Genomic DNA, 2500 nt, shown 5'->3' on the forward strand with positions numbered 1-2500 from the left:
AGGCGAGTCTTGTGTGTCGCTCTTGTTGTCGTGACAGGCGTGGAAGCGAGGGGGGAGGAGGGAAGGAGGAAGCGAGGGGGAGGAAGGAATGGGGAAGGGGAAGGGGGGAAGGGAAAGGGGGGGAGGGAAGGAAGAAGGGGGGAAGGGAAAGGGGGGAGGGAAGGAAGAAGGGGAGAAGGGAAAGGGAAAGGGGGGAGGGAAGGAAGAAGGGGAGAAGGGAAAGGGAAAGGGGGGAGGGAAGGAAGAAGGGAGAAGGGAAAGGGAGGAGGGAAGGAAGAAGGGGGGAAGGGAAAGGGGGGAAGGGGAGAGGGAAGGAAGAAGGGGGGAAGGGGGATAAAAGGAGGGATGGCGAGGGTTAGGGTGTTCGAGGGAAGAGAAGGTGGAGGAGGAGGAGGAGGAGGGGGAAATGAGGGAGGGATGGTGGTGGTCTAGTGGAGAGAAGGAGGAGGAGGAAGAGGGGGAAGAGGAGGAGTAGGAGATAAAGGGCGTTCTGAGGAGGAGAAAGAAGAAAGGAGAATGTTCTAGTGTAAAGAGGGACGAGGAGAGGGAAGAGGAGGGGAAGGAAGAGGGGAAGAAATTCGAGAGAAAGGACGTGCGGTAGTATTCCTGGTAGCGGAGAGGGAAAAGGAGATTTCTAAGGAAAGGAGGAATGTTCTAGAAAGTGATCATTATTCTAGCAGGAGATTGGGGAAGGAGAGAAGATAAGAAGCCATGTTGTATTGTGTGAGTCTTAAACGTTTAATTGGGTGTGTCTGTGGCTAGAGTGGGCGTGTCTGTGGCTAGAGTGGGTGTGTCTGTGGCTAGAGTGGGCGTGTCTGTGGCTAGAGTGGGTGTGTCTGTGGCTAGAGTGGGTGTGTCTGTGGCTAGAGTGGGTGTGTCTGTGGCTAGAGTGGGTGTGTCTGTGGCTAGAGTGGGTGTGTCTGTGGCTAGAGTGGGCGTGTCTGTGGCTAGAGTGGGCGTGTCTGTGGCTAGAGTGGGCGTGTCTGTGGCTAGAGTGGGTGTGTCTGTGGCTAGAGTGGGCGTGTCTGTGGCTAGAGTGGGTGTGTCTGTGGCTAGAGTGGGCGTGTCTGTGGCTAGAGTGGGCGTGTCTGTGGCTAGAGTGGGTGTGTCTGTGGCTAGAGTGGGCGTGTCTGTGGCTAGAGTGGGCGTGTCTGTGGCTAGAGTGGGTGTGTCTGTGGCTAGAGTGGGCGTGTCTGTGGCTAGAGTGGGCGTGTCTGTGGCTAGAGTGGGTGTGTCTGTGGCTAGAGTGGGTGTGTCTGTGGCTAGAGTGGGTGTGTCTGTGGCTAGAGTGGGTGTGTCTGTGGCTAGAGTGGGTGTGTCTGTGGCTAGAGTGGGCGTGTCTGTGGCTAGAGTGGGTGTGTCTGTGGCTAGAGTGGGTGTGTCTGTGGCTAGAGTGGGTGTGTCTGTGGCTAGAGTGGGTGTGTCTGTGGCTAGAGTGGGTGTGTCTGTGGCTAGAGTGGGTGTGTCTGTGGCTAGAGTGGGTGTGTCTGTGGCTAGAGTGGGTGTGTCTGTGGCTAGAGTGGGTGTGACGGGAAGTTCCCTCTTGTTGATTAGAAAATCATGTGATTTTGGAACGAGAAAGAAATAGATAAGGAAAGCAGATAGCTAGAGAGATGGTTGATATATATATATATATATATATATATATATATATATATATATATATATATATATAGATAGATAGATAGATAGATAGATAGATAGATAGATAGATAGATAGATAGATAGATAAATAGATAGATAGATGGATAAATAGATAGACAGATAGATAGATAGATAGATAGAGAGATAGATAGATAGATAAGTAGATAAATAGACAGATTAACTGACTGCCAGACTAATTGATAGATAAATGGGTCACAGTTTAATAAATGAAACAGGTGGATAAGCCTTATTGATAAGTACTGTAGATGGATGAACAAACAGATGCAATTTTTATAGATAAATAAATGCAGAGAGATAGGTACACTGATGAATATACGGCCAATATACACGATGCTATATATGTACGAAAAGAATGAACACTATATGAAGAGAAAAGAAAAACGATAAGATCTTGAATCAATATTTAATAGTCTCATTAATCATATTGAACTAAACAATTCATCTGTGAACGAAGGGAAGAGAAATGATAATGAAAGTACTGAAAATCAGGTTGATGGAAGTAAGAAAAATAGGCTGCTTTACGATCAAGTTTTATTGAACAAAAATAATTTGTTTATAATAAAAAAAGAATACAGGGAAAAATCTGGAATCCAAAATCGTTCAGAGAGAACGTTCGAAGGAATATATAAGAGATTCGGCTGTTTCATATGATAATCATTGATTAATAATCTTTATCTTTATTGATTAATAACTCTTTATCATATAAGAGAGTAAAAAAAAAGTAACTATTGTTTACATTGAGAATTATGATACTAATCTTAAAAACAATGTTACTGCTGATAATGATAATAAGGAATATGATAATAGTACTAGGATTAACTATAATTGTTAGAGT

At 45.3% G+C, this 2500-nt stretch overlaps 1 protein-coding gene across 2 annotated transcripts in view; it reads right to left on the reverse strand.

The window, feature by feature from the left end:
• Positions 1-2182: 2182 nt before the first annotated feature.
• Positions 2183-2500, reverse strand: part of LOC122265225 (lysoplasmalogenase TMEM86B) — a 6908-nt gene continuing 6590 nt past the window's right edge. For both annotated transcript variants that reach the window (XM_043034426.2, XM_043034425.2), the window contains exon 4: positions 2183-2500. This exon is cut by the window's right edge and continues 543 nt beyond it. The gene's annotated coding sequence lies outside the window, so the exon portion shown is untranslated.

The sequence above is a fragment of the Penaeus japonicus genome, unplaced genomic scaffold (assembly GCF_977035675.1).
Source record: "Penaeus japonicus unplaced genomic scaffold, GWHDUDI00000001_assembly GWHDUDI00000033, whole genome shotgun sequence".
NCBI lineage: Eukaryota > Metazoa > Arthropoda > Malacostraca > Decapoda > Penaeidae > Penaeus > Penaeus japonicus.